Source organism: Equus quagga, chromosome 10, assembly GCF_021613505.1.
Source record: "Equus quagga isolate Etosha38 chromosome 10, UCLA_HA_Equagga_1.0, whole genome shotgun sequence".
In the NCBI taxonomy this organism is placed as follows: Eukaryota; Metazoa; Chordata; class Mammalia; order Perissodactyla; family Equidae; genus Equus; species Equus quagga.
The window spans coordinates 59,731,328-59,748,269 of record NC_060276.1 but is presented as its reverse complement, the minus strand read 5'-3'; positions in this window follow the sequence as shown (position 1 = coordinate 59,748,269).

Genomic DNA, 16,942 nt, shown 5'->3' with positions numbered 1-16,942 from the left:
ATGGTGAAAACCTGAAAGCTTTTCCTTTAAGATCAGAAACAAGACAAGGATTTCCACTTTTGCCACTTTTCCTCAACATAGTATTAGGAGTCCTAGCTGCAGAATCAGGCAGAAAAAAGAAAAAAAGTCATCCAAATCAGAAAAGAATATGTAAAACTCTCACTATCTTCAGATGACATAATATTATATATAGTAAACCCTAAAGATTTCATCAAAAAACTGTTAGAACTGATAAATAAATTCAGTAAAGCTGAAGGATAAGAATGAACATACAGAAATCTGTAGCATTTCTATACACTAATAATGAACTATTAGAAAGAGAAATTAAGGAAACAATCCCATTTACAATTGCATCAAAAAAATAAAATAAGTAGGAATAAATTTAACCAAGGAGGTAAAAGACCTATACACTGAAAACTTCATACACTGATGAAATAAGGTGAAGAAGAAACTAATAAATAGAAAGATATTCTGTGTTCAGGGATTGGAAAAATTAATATTGTTAAAATGTCCATACTACCCAAAGCAATCCATAGATTTAATGCAATCTGTATAAAATTTCCAATGTCATTTTTCACAGACATAGAACAAATAATTTTAAAATTTTATATGGAACCACAACAGACCTTGAATAGCCAAAGAATCTTAAGGAAGAAAAAAGCTGGAGGTATCATGTTCCCTGATTTCAAACTATACTACAAAGCTACAATATTCAAAACAGTATGGTATTAGCATAAGAAAAGACACACAGATTGATGGAACAGAATTGAGAACCTAAAAATAAACCCACACATATATGGACAATTAACTTACAATAAAAGAACCAAATATATACAATGGAGAAAAGACAGTCTCTTCAAAAAACGGTGTTAGGAAACCTGGACAGCCATATGCAAAAGAATAAAATGAGATTACTATCCTACATCACACACAAAAAATTACCTCAAAATATATGAAAGATTTGAATGTAAGACCTGAAAACATAAAATTTCTTTAAGAAAACAGGCGATAATCTCCTTGACATCAGTCTTAATGACGTTTTTGTGGATATGACTCCAAAGGCCAGGGAAACAAAAGCAAAAATAAATAAATGGGGCTACATCAAACTAAGAAACTTCTGCATAGTCAAAGAAACCACAATCAAAATGAAAAGACAATCTACTGAATGGCAAAAGATATTTGCAAATAATATATGTGCCAAGTGTTAACGTCCAAAATATATGAAGAACTCTTACAACTCACTAATAAAAAAAATAAATAACCTGATTAAAAAATGGACAGAGGACCTGAAGAGAAATTTTTCTAGACAAGACACACAGACAAAAGGTAGTCAAAATACTTTTAGTATCACTAATTATTAGGGAAATGCAAATCAAAAATACAATTAGATATCATCTCACACCTGTTAAAATGTCTATTATCAAAAAGACAAGAAATAACTAGTGGGAGAGGATGTGAAGAAAAGGGAACCCTCACACACTATTGGTGGGATCTAAATTGGTTTAGCCACTATGGAAAGCAGTGTGGGCTTCCCTCAAAGAATTAAGAATAGGCTTACCATATGAACTGGCTTATTTACTTCTGGGTATTTATCTGAAGAATACAAAAATGCTAATTCAAAAAGATATATGCACCCCTGTATTAATTGCAGCATTATTTACAGTAGGCAAGATGTGGAAACAATGACAGTGTCCACTGGTGAATGAATGGAAAAAAAGACACTATATATATATATATATATATATATATATATATACACACATATATGCAATGGAATATTACTCAGTCATAAAAATAATGAAATCTTGCCACTTGCAATGACACAGATGGACCTTGAGGGTATTATGCTAAGTGAAATAGGTCGGATGGAGAAAGATAAATACCATGCAATTTCACTTGCATGTGAAATCTAAAAAAACACATGAACAAACAAAACAAAATTCATAGACCCAGGGAACAGATTGGTGGTTACCAGAATGGAAGGGGGTTGGGAGGTGGATGAAATGGGTGAAGGGTGTCAACTGTATGGTGATGTTTTGTAACTAGACTTATGGTGATGATCACTTTGTAGTGTATACAGATGTCAAATTATAACGTTGTACACCTAAAATTTATATAATGGTTTATACCAATTTTACTTCAATAAAAAATAATTTAGTATATGATATAGGCTGTATCTCTAATCAGCGGACAATGATGGATTGTTTAATAGATGTAAGTATAAAAAGTAAACAGGCATTTGGACCACTACAAGTTTATATTTTAATTTCATATTCTAAATCAAAATTTCAAATGAGTTACACTAAATTAAGAGAATGAAGAAAAAAATCACATGATCATTGCAACTGATGTGGACAAGGTGAAAAATTCTACATCCTTTCATAGTTAAAAACACTCTATACCAGGAATTAAGGAGACTTCCGTAAAATGTTTTTTTTTTTTCAGAAGGACACTTCCTGAAGGTGATAAAGGCCATATCTGAAAAACTAACAGCTAACATCATACTCATTGATAGAAAGCAGAAAATATTTCCCTTTATATCAGGAACAAGATAAGGGTGCTCATTTTTACAATTTCTATTTAAAATAATGTTAGAAGTTCTAGATTGGCACTTAGTGGGAAAAAGAAATAAGAAATAAAAGACATCCAAATTGAAAAGGAGGAAGTAAAATTATCTTTGTTTGTAAATGAAATGACCACATACGTAGGAAATATTAAAGATTACACACATACACAGACAAAAACTACAGACACACACACATGTTATAGCTAATAAACATATTCAGCAAAGTTGTAGAATACAAAGCCAACATACAAAAAGTAAGTTGTATTTCTATACACTAGGAATGAACAGTCCAAAATGTAAATTAAGAAAATAATTTAACTTACAACAGCATCAAACAGAATAAAATATTTAGCAATAAATTTTACCAATGAGATGAAGGATTAAATATGATAATTACAAAAAATTACTAAAAGAATTTAGAGAAGACACCAATAAGGAAGGATATCCTATGTTCATGGACTGGAAAACCTAAGGATGTTAAGATGATAATATTACACAAAGCAATCTGCAGAAATAGAAAAATTCATCTTAAAATCCATATGGAATTTCAAATGATTCTACATAGCCAAAAGAGTTTTGAAAAAGAGTCAAGTTTGGAAGAACACACTTCCTCATTTAAAAACTTACTATAAAGTTACAGTAATCAAAATAAGGTGACACTGGCATAAATATAGAAACATAGACTAGTGGACTAGAATTGAGAATCTAGAAATAAACTGATACGTCTATGACATTGATTTTTGACAAGCGTGTCAAGATTATTCAATGGAAAAAATAATAGATGATATGACAAATGATACTGGAGCAGCTTGAATATCCACATGCAAGAGAATGAAGTTGGAATCTTATTTCATACCCTATACAAAAGTTAACATAAAATTGATTTAAGACATAAATGTGAGAGCAAAAACTCTAAAACTTAGAAAACATAGGAGAAAAGCTTTCATGACATTAGATGTGGCAATGATTTCTTGAATATAACACCACAACAATAAAAGAAAAAATAAACAAATTGGATTTCATCTAAATGTAAAACTTTTGTGCATCAATGAACACAATCAAGGGAGTGAAAATACAACACACAGATTGGGAGAAAATATTTGACAATCATATATCTGATAAAAGATTCATATCCAGAATATATAAAGAATTCCTGCAACTGAAAACAACAATAACCATTACCCAATTCTAAAATAAGCAAAGGCCTTGAATAGACATTTCTCCAAAAACATCCACACGTGGCCAATAAGCACATAAAGAGATGGTTAACATCACTAGTTGTTAGGAAAATGCAAATCAAAACCACAATGAGAGACCATTTCATAACCATTTTGATAGCTATTATCAAAAAAGGATAATAACAAGTGTAGACAAAAATGGAGAAATTGAAACCATCATCCATTGCTAGTGGAAATGCAAAGGGTGCAGCCACTGTGGAAAACAGTGTGGCATTTCTTCAAAAAGTTAAACATAGAATTACCATACGGTCCAGCAATTCCATTTCTAGGTATATATCCAAAAGAATTGGATGTAGGAACTCAAACAGATATTTGTGTACCAAGATTCATAACAATATTATTTAGAATAGCCAAAAGGTGGAAACAATCCAAATGTTCACCAACAAATGAATGAATAAACAAAATGTGGTATATATCTATAATAAAATATAATTCAACTTATAAAGGAATGAAATTGATACATGTTACAATATGGATGAACCTTGAAAACAACATGTTAAATGAAATAAGCCACATAATGAAGGAAACATATTGTATGATTTCACTTATATGAGGTACCTAGAATTAACAAATTAATAGGGACAGAACATGTAACAGAGGTTACCAGGGGCCAGGAGAGGGAAACACGGGGGATTATTTTTTAACGGATACAGAGTTTCTGTTTAGGATGATGATAAATTTCTGGAGATTGATAGTGATAGTTGCACAACCTTGTGAATGGACCTAATGCCACTTAATTATACAGTTAAAAGTGGATTTTACGTTATGTATATTTGTATATTTTAACACAATAAAAACAGACTTTACATTAAATAAACCAACAACAAACTCTAAAACATATATAAGCATTCAAAAAATATAAAATAAATAATATAATATCAAAAATTAGGCTAAAATAGTCCTTATACATGTCAAAGAACAGCATAAAATTTTTGGCTACAATGATACTCATTGTTATTATTATGAAATTTTGCAAAACAAGATAAAATACAATTTAATAATGGTACATCCATACAATGGATTACCAGGTTTAAAAATATATTATATTCATTGACATGTAAGGATGTTCAAAGTATATTGTTAGGTAAAATAGCAGGTTACTAAGTATTGTGTGCAGTATATTCTCATTCTTATAAGTACATATACATTGAAAAAGGACTATAAAGAAATATATGAAAATATTGACAATTTTTCCTTGGTGATAGAATTATGAGTAATAATTATAAATATCACCATCTGACAAATATATATCACTTTCTTAATATCAGACATTTTGCCGACTTTGCTCAATTTTCATTTAATATTTACAATACTCCTATGGGAAAAGGTACTATTATTATTATTCCTATAATACAGATAAGGAAAATGAAGAATAGAGAGATTTAAAGTGTGCAGAGGGTCCTAAAGCTGATGAACGCAAGTATAAACCCTGGACCGAATGCAGGGAGCAGCTATCAATGGAATCAGAAAAGTAAATAGTAACAGACAGACCAGGGAAGGAGAGCTGACTTGAAGTGACGTCACAATTGTGGTGAATTTACCATTTTTCCGTTTTGGTACCATTCGTACTGGGTTCAAAGGAACCTGATATTCAACTGAGTACAAGGGATGGAAATAGAAAGTACTTTAAAAAAAGCTCTCATTCTCTGGCTTTAGGAGTGTTGAAGACAGAGATTCAGAAAGAGTGAAAGGCATCTCCATTCCTTCTCCCTCCCATTCTCTCCTTCTCCATATACCAAGCAATCCCACAGTGCTGCAGGAGCAGTAGTGTCTCAATAGTTGCCTGAAACTCCGAGGAAGATAAATCTTTCTCTTGAAATAGAAAGTTGTGATCCCAAGAATATGTTGGGGAATCCTAGCTGCTGTACTTTTTCTTTCTATCCTCTCAAGTATTGGCCCAGAATGCAGATGCAATTGCAGGAACTGCATGCCAAAGTGGCATTAAAAACTCCTTGCTTTCTGTTGGAGAACTGTGAAATGGGGTTTCAAGAAATCAGAAAATATCCAAGTAAAATTGTAAAGAGGAGAGACTTCAAGAAAGCTATCTCCTAAAGTGATATATAAACTCCTGGTATCACTCCTAAGCTGCTCATGTGAGGATCTGACCCAAAATAGCATATGAAAGGCTTTGAGAATTGACCTACTGATTAGACCATTGCCTAGGTCCTAGAGTAGCCATTGTAGGACATATGCAAGACAAATCTGCATAGCATTGCAAGGTCTTTAAAGAACAACTGATATTAAAACTACAGTTCTCATAAAGTGAGTCAAATCTTGTGGCCTGAACCTAACCAATTTGATAGCCTGCTGAAATTTCAAAAAAAAATCAACATTTTTATTAGGACTTAAATAAACCAAAGTCTTATAAAAGCATATTCAAAATGTTCAGGATACAGCCCAAAATTACTCAGGATAAGAAAAATCAGGAAAATCTCAATTGAATAGGAAAAATAAAACAACATATGTCAACCCTCAGATAATACAGATGTTAGAATTATCAAGACATTAAGGCAGCTACTAGATCTATATTCCAAAGGGTGAGAGTGAACACTCTTGAAACAAATGAAATGATAACAAGTCTCAGCAAAGAAATAAAGAGTATTCAAATAGAAAGTTTAGAACTGAAAATTATAATAGCTGAAATAAAAACTCATTGGCTTGGCTCACTAGCAGATTGGAAATTACAAAGGAAAGAGTCAATCATCTTAAATGTAAATTTAAATATTCAATCTGAACTAAAGAGAGAAAGAAAAAATTAACAGACACTCAACAAACTGTATAATGATAACAAAATGACTAACATTCATGTCATCAGAGTCACAGAAAGAAAGGAGAAAGAACATGGTGCAGACAATATATTTGAAGAAATATACCTGAGTACTTACCAAATTTGACCACAAATATAAACATAGATTTAAAAATTTGAAAAACTTCAAATAGAATAACTTCACAGGAATATGCTCATCATCATCAAACTGCTGAAAATTAAAGATGAACAATTTTTTAAAAAATAGCCAGAGAAAAGCTATGCTAAAAATATAGAATGGCAACAATTTCAATGACTGCACATTTCCCATCAGAAACAATAGGGGCCAGAATGCAGTGGGATGTCATTTGTAAAATCCCTGACTATAAACACAGAATTCCACATCGAGTGAAAATAACCTTAGGAATAAAAGTAAAATAGAGACATTCTCAGATGAAGAAAATTTATGAAAATTCCTTGTCAGCAGTCCTTCTCTAAAAGAGATGCTAAGAAAAGTTCTTCAAATGAGAGGGCATTGATATCATAGAGGCACTTGGCACATCAAAAATAAAAATGTAGCAGGAACAGTAAGTATTTGGGTAAATATATTGGCTATTCTCCTCTTATGTTCTATAAAATATGTATGACAGGTGAAAACAGTGTACAACGTTGATTGGATTTTCAGTGTATGTAAAGCCAATACATATGATGAATTAGACAAAAAGGGAGGATGATAAATGGACTTATTTTATGATAAGCTTAGTACATTCCACTTGAAATGGTGCAATATTAATTCTAACTTGGCTGTGAAAAGTTAAGTATGTATATATTAATCTCTAGAACAAGTATTAATAAAACCATGCAAATAGATATAGTAAAAATTCAATAGAAAAATTTAAATGAAGTACTAAAAATATTCAAATAACCAAAAAAAGAAAAAAACAGGAAAGGAGAAATGAATGAAAATTAGAAGTAACAACCAGAAAGCACCATCAGTAGGAATAACCTTCACTGCTTTTCTAAAGACTCTGAGGTACAAGGGGGCTGAATCTCACTGAAATATAAAGTGTAAAATAAAGCAAATTAGTGAATAATGTTGCAATGAAAATAGGGATGCATATATCTCTTTGAAATACTGTTTTCATATTCTTTGGATAAATACCCAGAAGTAGAATAGTTGGATTATATGGTATTTCTATGTTTAATTTTTGAGAAATCTCCATACTGTTTTCCATAGTAGCTGTACCAGTTTGCATTCCTCGGAAGATAAACAGATAAGGAGCACAGATTGGTGGTTACCAGAAGGGAAAGGAATAGGGGGATGGGTGAAAGGGGTAAAGGGGCACATATGTATGGTGATGCATGGAAACTAGACTTCTGGTGGTGAATACTGTGAAGTCTATAGAAAAGTCAAAACATAATGATGCACACCTGCAATTTGCACAATGTTATAAACCGACGTGACATCAATAAAAAAAAAAAACACTAAGCAAATTAGGACCATTGTTTTCTCAGCTTCCTTTTAGTCACTATGACATATTTCACATCTTTTTTAAACAACTAATTTGAAAGTCAAAAATTCGGCTGAAAGTACTTATGGTATTAATTTTATCACAGGATTTAAACTGGCCTCCATCTGATTATTCTACCATTACATTGCCACAGGAACAAGAACTTTTCAGTTTTCCACTTTTACTATTTAAGACTCCTTTATGGGCTTGGGTTTGCGTGGATTTATTACAGGGTCATTGATAAATAAATGTCATTATTTATAACTGAAACCAGTTGCTATGCAGGTACACTTAGCATGGAATGCTTGAGAGAGAAATTTAAAATTAGTCGATTCTTCCAAGCTGTCCAACCTCCACTGTCCATCCCTGCCATACACTCACAATTCATTTTATAGTGAGAAGAAAGTTGAAGCCTAGAAAAGGCAGATAATGGCCAACTACTCAGAGCCAGCAAAGGACAGAGCCTAGAGTAGATCCAGAGGTCCTTACTCCTGGCCTTGGCATTTTTAACTCAGAAAGATGAGGTTTTAAAATCCCTTCCTTTTACCTGGATGAAAATCATCGAAATCAGGAAAAAAGGAAACAATCATTATTCTTATCATTTTGCATTGATAGCTTTAAATTTGCAGAATTGTTGGCAATTATATAACTATTCATCTGCTGCAACAGTTCCGGGATTCAGGGTGAACATATTCATTTCTTTTTGGAAAGAGTAAATGTCATAAGACAATATTAATTTGTATGAAAACTATTTATACTAGTCATCCCCTTTACTTGAAGAAAACATACATGATAAAGACATATTTTTTCAAGGAGGAAATGATTTAATTTGTCTTTAGTCCAGTACAATCAAATGTTTTCAATATGTTTATGGGTAGATACATTGCATAGAAAAAGTAAGGAACTGGCATACTATATCTCTAGCCAGCATTTTGTGATTAGATTGTGATTATCCATATTCTTTCCTATAAAGAAAAATTCTGTCATTATTATATTAATTTTCTTCCTGCAATATTTTTACCATATTTCTTGAGATATAATTGACAAATATATTTGTTTAAGTTTGAGTATAATATAATGATTTAATATATGCATATATTGTGAAATGATTATGAAATAAGACTGGTTAAAACATCCATCACATCACATAGTTATAATTTTTTTGTGCCTGGTGAGAAATCTTAAGACTTACTCTCTTAGTAACTTTGAAATATACAATAAAATATTGTTAATTAGAGTCACCATGCCGTACATTACATCCCCCAAATTACTTATCTTATAATCAGAATTTTGTACCCTTTGGTCACCTTCATCAATTTACCCACTCCTACCCCTGCCCTGGCAAACAATAATCTGTTCCTTGTTTTTATGAGTTCATTTTTTTTAAGATTCCACATATAAATGAGATCATATAGTATCTGTCTTTCACTGTCTGGCTTATTTCACTTATCATAATTCCCTCAATGTTTACTCACATTGTTGCAAATGATATTGTTTCCTTTTATATGGCTAAATAATATTCCATTATATATATTTTTATATATATTAAATATATATAAAATCATATATAATATATATTTAATATATATGATATATACATTATATATATATATATATATCACATTTTCTTTATCCATTTATCCACTTACAGACAGTTAGATAGTTTCCCTGTCTTGGCTATTGTAAATAATGCTGCTATGAATGTTGGGAGTGCAGATATCAGTTTGAGATAATAATTTCATTTCCTTTAGATATATTCCCAGAAGTGGAATTGCCAGATCATATGGTAGTTCTATTTTTACTTTCTTGAGGAACCTCCATACTGTCTTCCCTAGTTGCTGTACCAATTTACATTCCGACCAACAGTATACAAGGGTTCATTTTTTTCCACATCTTCACCAGCACTTCTTTCTTGTGTTTTTGATAATAGCCATTCTAACAGATGTTAGGTGACATTTTATTCTACTTTTGATTTGCATTTCCTTAATGATTAGTGATGTAAGCACCTTTTCATTTATCAGGTGGCCTTTTGAATTTCTTCTTTTGAAAAATGTCTAATCAGGTCCTCTTCCCATTTTTAAATGGATTAATTGGGTTTTTTATTTTAAGCTATTGAGTTGCATGAGTTCCTTGTATATTTAGAATATTAACCTCTCATCAGATACGTGGTTTGCAAATATTTTCTCCCATTCTGTAGGTTCCCTTTTTATTGTATTGTTTGTTTATTCTGCTGTGCAGAAGCTTTTTAGTTTCATGTGTTCCCATTTGATTTTTGCTTTTGTTCCCTGTGCTTTTGGTGTCATATCCATAAAATCATTTCCAAGACCAATTTCAAAAAGTTTTTCCCATATGTTTTCTTCTAGGAGTTTTATGATATCAGATTTTACATTTAAGTTTTTGATCACTTTTGAGTTAATTTCCATGAGTGGTATAAAGTAAGGGTCCAGTTTCATTTACTTTCATGGATATCCAGTTTTCCCAGCACCATTTATTGAAGATGCAATTCTTTTTCCATTGAGTATTCTTGTCTCCATTGTCAAATATTAATTGACCATATATATGTGGGTTTATTTTGGGGCTCTTAATTCTTTTCTGTTGATCTATGCATTTGTTTTTATGCCAGTATCATACTGTTTTGATTACCATAGCTTTGCACTGTATCTTGAAATCAGGAAGTGTGATGCCTCCAGCTTTGTTTGTGTTTCTCAGGATTGCTTTGGCTATTTTGTGTGGTTCCATACAAATTTTAGGATTGATTTTTCTATATCTGTAAAAACTGCCATTGGAATCTTGGTGGGGATTGCACTGCATCTATACATGTCTTTGGGTAGTATGGACATTTTAGCAATATTAATACTTCTAATCTATGAATACAGGATATTTTCCCATTGATTTGTGCCTTCGATTTCTTTCATCAATGTCTTATAGTTTTCTGTCTACAGATTTTCACTTCCTTGGTTAAATATATTCCTAAGTATTTTGTTCCTTTTGATGCTATAGCAAATGGGAATTTTTAAATTTCTTTTTCAGATAAATTGTTGTTAGTATATAAAACACAACAGAATTTTGTGGTTTGATTTTGTATCCTGCAACTTTACTGAACTTTTTATCAGTTCTAACAGTCTCTTGGTAGAGTTTTTAGGATTTTTTAGATATAAGATCATGTCATCTGCAAACAGAGGCAGTTTTACTTCTTCTTTTCCATTTTGAATGCCATCTACTTTTTTACTTGACTGACTTCTCTGGCTAGAGCTTCCAGTACTATGCTGAATAGGATTGCTGAGAGTGGACACCCTTGTCTTGTTCTTCATCTCAGAGGAAAAGTTTTCATCATTTTACTATTGAACATGGTGTTAACTGCGGGCTTGTCATATGTGGCCTTTATTCTGTTGAGGTACATTCTTTCTATACCCAGTTGTTGAGAGTTTTTGTCATGAAATGATGTTGAATTTTTTAAATGCTTTTTCTGTATCTATTGAGAGAGATGATGGTACGATTTTTATCGTTCACTCTATTAATGTGATATATCACATTTATTGATTTGCATATGTTGAACCATCCTCACATCTCTAGAATAAATCCCACTTGATCATGGGTGTAAAATCCTTTTACTGTGCTGTTGAATTCAGTTTGTTGCATTTTGTATTTTGGTAGTACTTTTTTGGATCTATATTCATCAGAGATATTGGCCAGTAGTTTTTTCTTTTCTTGTAATTTTATTATGTGGCTTCATTATCAAGGTAATGCTAACCTCATAAAATGAATTTGAGAGTGTTTTGTTAAACTTCTAAATGTTTGGTAGAATTCATCAGTGAAACCACCTTGCCCTGGGCTTTTATTTGTTGGAAGGTTTTTGATTACTGATGTAATCTCCATCCTCATTATTGGTCTGATCAGACGTTCTATTTCTTCATATTTCAGACTTGGTAGGTTGTGTGTTTCTAGGAATTTATACATTTCTTCTAGGTTGTACAATTTGTTGAATGTGATTGTTCATAGTAGTCTCTTATGCTCCTTTGCATTTCTAGGTATCAGTTGCAATGTCCACTCTTTAAATTTTTAATTTTACTTATTTAAGTCCTCTTTCCTTTTTTTATTGGGTTGTCTAGCTATAGGTTTGTCAGATTTCTTTATCTTTTTTTTTAAATAGTTTCATTACCACATCTATTTTTTTTTTTAAGATTTTATTTTTTCCTTTTTCTCCCCAAAGCCCCCCCGGTACATAGTTGTATATTCTTCATTGTGGGTCCTTCTAATTGTGGCGTGTGAGACGCTGCCTCAGCATGGTCTGATGAGTAGTGCCATGTCCGCGCCCAGGATTCGAACCAACAAAACACTGGGCCGCCTGCAGCAGAGCACGCGAACTTAACCACTCGGCCACGGGGCCAGCCCTGGATTTCTTTATCTTTTTAAGGAAGCAATTCTTAATATTGTTAATCATTTTGTTTTCCTATTTCTTATTTTATTTATTTTTACTTTACTTTTTATTATTTCTTTTTTTCTGCTAACTTTCTGTTTAGTTTATTTTTCTAGTTCTTTGAGGTGTACATTTAGATTCTTTATTTGAGATCTTTCTTTTTTCTTGACAGATGGATGTATCACTATAAACCGCCTAGAACTGCTTTTTTGTATCCCACAAGTTTTGGAATGTTGTGTTTCCATTCTTATTTGTCTCAAGATGTTTTTTGTAAATTTCTATTTTACCTCTTTTTGATCCATTGGTTGCTCAGGAGTGCATTTTCTAATTTCAATGTACTTATGAATTTTTCAGCTTTCCTCCTTTATTGATTTTTAATTTCATACCATTGTGGTCAGAAAAGATAATTGATATAATTTCTATCATCTTGAATTTGTTTAGACTTGTTTTATGACCTAACATATTATCTATTCTAGAAAATGTTCCTTGTTCACTTGAAAATAATGGGCATTCTTCTGCTGTTGAATGCAATGTTGTGCATGTCTGATGGGTCTATTTAATCTATAGTGTTATTAAAATCCATCGTTTCCTTATTGATTCTTTGGATGATCTATCCATTGTTGAGAGTGGGGGATTAATTTCCACAACTATTAATTTATTGAGGTTTATTTCTCCTTTTAGTTCTGTTACTATTTGATTTATTTACTTAGGTGCTTCAGTGTTGGGAACATAAATATTTACAGTTATTATATCTTTTTGAAGGATTGATCTCTTTGTTATTATATAATGACACTTTTGTCTTTTTTGACCATTTTTAGCTTTAAGTTTATTTTGTGTGATATAAGTGTAGCTACCTATAGTTTCTTTTGGTTACCATTTCCTTGAAATATTTCTGTACCATCCCTTCACTCTCAGTCAATGTGTGTTTTTGAAGCTAAAATGAGTTTCTTATAGGTAGCTTATTGCTAAGTCTTCTTTTTTTAATCTATTCATCATACCTATGTCTTTTCATTACAGAATTTAATCCATTTACATTTAAAGTAATTACTGATAATTCATAAGTGCTTATTATTACCATTTTGTTAATTTTTTCAAATTACTTTTTATCTTTTGTTCCTTAATTCCTCTATTGCTGTTCTCCTTGTGATTTGATTACTGTTTTTCACAGTCTGTTTTGATACCTTTATCATAGTCTTTTGAGTATGTACTATAGGTTTTTCCTTTGTGGTTACCACAAGGCTTACACAAAATATACTATGTTAAGCTGATAACTATTTGACTTGAATTGTATACAGAATCTTTATACTTTTAATTCCCCTCTCCATGTTTTTTGGTTTATTGATGATACAGTTTACATCTTTTTTTACATTGCATATTCAATACCAAATTGTTGTAATTATGGATTTTTTTAATGTTAAATAAATTTTAAGCTAGAGTTGTAACTGAATTGCACATCGTCATTACTATTATAGAATCTGACTTTATTTATTAATACCAGTGAGTTTTACGTGTTTATAGGTTTTTGCAATGTTCATTAGTATCTTTTTATTTCAACTTAAACATCCTTTGTCATTTCTTTAAGGAAAGTCTGGCTGATGAACTCCTTTAGCTTTTGCTTGTTCAGGAAAGTCTTTATCTCTCCTTTTTTTCTGAAGGACAGCTTTGCCAGGTATGTCATATGCCACATAACGACATTTTGGTTAACAATTGCATATATGATGTTGGTCCCATAAGATTATAGTGGAGCTGAAAAATTCCTATTACCTAGTGATGTTGTATCCATCATAACGTTGTAGTGCAATGCACTACTCACATGCTTGTGGTGATGCTGGTGTAAACAAACCTACTGCACTTCCAGTCATGTAAAAGTATAGCACATAAAATTATGTGCAGTACATAATATGTGATGATAAATAACTATGTTACTGGTTTATATACTTACCATGCTACACTTTTTATTGTTATTTTGGGGTGTACTCTTTCTATTTATAAAAAAATACTTTACTATAATACAGTATGCTGTGTTACACTGACAGCAGCGTCATACATCTTGTGTTTACCACATCTCATGGTTGCATCATTTTCTCTTGTACTTGACTTAATCTCATGTTGTTTTGTTCATCAGGGGTTATAAGTGTACAAGATCTACTGCTAATGTTGCCAGTAAGAAGCTGTCTTCAGTGATTGACCTGGAAATGAAATTAAAAGATCTACAAATGTGAAAATCAGTGAAGGTTATTTTTCAGCAGTCAGGCATGTTATATCTCACATTAGCTGTGATCTTGAAGAACAAAAAAAAAGTGATGAAAGCTGCCAAAGGATCTGTTTTATTGAAAGCAATGAGACTAACAAAAATTTGAGAATGGCCTATAACAGACATGGAGAAAGTTCTAATGAAGACCATATTCTCATCATGATCACACCAAAGCAAAAAGTTTGTTTGAAATGTCAAAAGAAAAGGCTGAACCTGACTATGTTGTTTAATTTACTACTAGCTCTGGGTGGTTTTAAAAATTCAAGAATTGTTTAAGTATTGTATAAGGTAAAAGTGAGTGATGAGTCTATGAGTGCTGATGTGAAGGCAGCTGAAGAATTCTTGGAAACTCTGGATATGCTTATTGTGGAGTAAAATTACTTACCAGAGCAAATATTAGATATAGGTGAAATCTCCCTGATCTGGAAATGGATACCTGAAAAAACTTTCATCCATAAGAAGAACAAGTCAATGCCAGATAACAGTCATGCTAGGGGGCAATGTTGCAGGCTACAAATTGAAACCTTTTGTGATCTGGCACAGTGAAAACCCTGGGGCCTTCAAGTGTATCAATAAGCACACATTGCCAGCGTACTATAGGGGTGATAAAAAATCATGAATGACCCAGTTCCTTTTCCAAGATTCCCTCCTGAATTGCTATGCTAGTGAAATGGAGAATTACTCTTTGTACAATAACACACTTTTCAAAATTTGGGCTTATTGTTGATAATGCTCCTCGACATTCTCCTTTTATTGATGATCTTTATCCCAATGTCAAAGTGTTGCTTCTCCCTCAAAACACCATCTCTTTGATTAAACTAATGAATCAAGGAGTTATAGCAGTTTTTAAGACGTACTACCTGAGGAGGACCTCTACCCATGCTATTGCTGCAATTTAGGAAGACACTGAGAAGACACTGATGCAATTCTGGAAGGGTTCCAGCATCTATGACTGCATCAAGAACTTTGCTTACTCAGGGGTGTTGTCATCAAGGAGGGTATGAATGGCATCTAGAAGAAGGCACTCAGAAAGTTCATCCATGAGTTCAAACGATTTGCCAAGGATGAGGAGGTTGCAAAAATCAAGAAGGCTGTGATTGAGATGGCACACATCATTAACCTGCTTGTGGATGAGGATGATGCTGAAGAGCTCCCAGAGGTGGTTACTGAAGAACTGAATAATGAGGAGTTGTTGGAAGTGTAACAGGAATGCATAGCTGACAAGAGGGAAGATAAAAGGTAACTGCAGAAGAAAAGAAGATGAACCCTCAAGAAAATTCACAGTAATAGGTTTAGCAGAAGATTTGCCGACTGAAACAAGCTCCTTAAAAGGTTTAAAGATGTCGACCCAACCCCCAAAGGTTTTCATTAATAGAGGAATTTTCATGGTGAATTATATCCTTACAAGCAAATCTATGATAAAAAAAGAAACAAACCTAGCAAACTATCATGGACATATTTCTGAAAAAAGTGACACCTCTTCTAGAAAAGGCTCAGGCAGGTCCTTCAGGAGGTATTCCAGAAGAAGATATTGTTATCATAGCAAATGACAGCTTATTGTGTGTCATTGTCACTTAAGACTTTCCAGTGGGATAAGATAGGAAGACAGTGATATTGATGACCATGACCTTGTGTAGGCCTAGGCTAATGTGTGTGTTTGTGTCTTCATTTTCAAAAAAAGAGCTTAAAAAGTAAAAACAAAATTAAAAATTAAAAATATAAAAAGCTTATAGAATGAGGATATAAAGAAAGAAATATTTTTGTACAGCTGTACAATGTATTTGTGTTTTAAACTGTTACTATAAAAGAGTCAAAAAGCTAAAAATATTTTAAAATTTATAAAGTAAAAACTTACAGTAAGCTAAGGTTAATTTATTACTTAAGAAAGAAAAAGTTTGTATAAATTTAGTGTAGCCTAAGTGTACAGTGTTTATAAAGTCTACAGTGGTGTACAGTAATCTCCTAGGCTTTCACATTTCACTCACCACTCACTCAATGACTCTCTCATAGCAACTTCCAGTCTTGCAAGCTCCATTCATGGTAACTGTCCTATACAGGTGACCCATTTTTGATCTTTTATATTGTATGTTTACTATATATTTTCTGTTTACATATGTTTAGATACACAAATACTTAGTATTGTGTTAGAATTCCCTACAGAATTCAGTACAGTAACATGCTTTATAGGTTTGAGACCTAGGAGCAATAGG